Source organism: Fukomys damarensis, unplaced genomic scaffold, assembly GCF_012274545.1.
Source record: "Fukomys damarensis isolate Sample0158 unplaced genomic scaffold, DMR_v1.0_HiC HiC_scaffold_39, whole genome shotgun sequence".
Lineage (NCBI taxonomy): Eukaryota > Metazoa > Chordata > Mammalia > Rodentia > Bathyergidae > Fukomys > Fukomys damarensis.
The window spans coordinates 106,291,274-106,291,665 of NW_022900951.1; positions in this window are offsets into that span (position 1 = coordinate 106,291,274).

Sequence of the window (392 nt, forward strand, 5' to 3'; positions counted from 1 at the left end):
AACTGTCCCTGGATCCCGACTCAGAAAAATCGATACCATTTCTACCCCGGATCGGGAGCCCGGGCTCCCTAACAAACACGCTGTGGGGCGAGGCAAGGGCGGCACTCCCTATGCAGCGGCTCTCCTACCCTTCCCGCCCCCCCCAACCACTCTGGGGTCTCGGGGTTCCGATCCTGCCCTGAGGCAAACTTTCTGAGGTCTCCGAAGACACTCGAAGCCTCGGCGCCATCGACGTACCTGAGGCCGAGAGGCTTATGGGCCACCCCTGGTAGCTGGGTCAGGCTCGGTCACCGTGGTCGAGTCCCCGTTCCAGGGGCCGAGACGCCGGTCCCCAGCCTGGCCAGCCCACCTTCTCCCCTCGGAAGCTGGGCTGGGCAAGTGGCGCCGGAGCT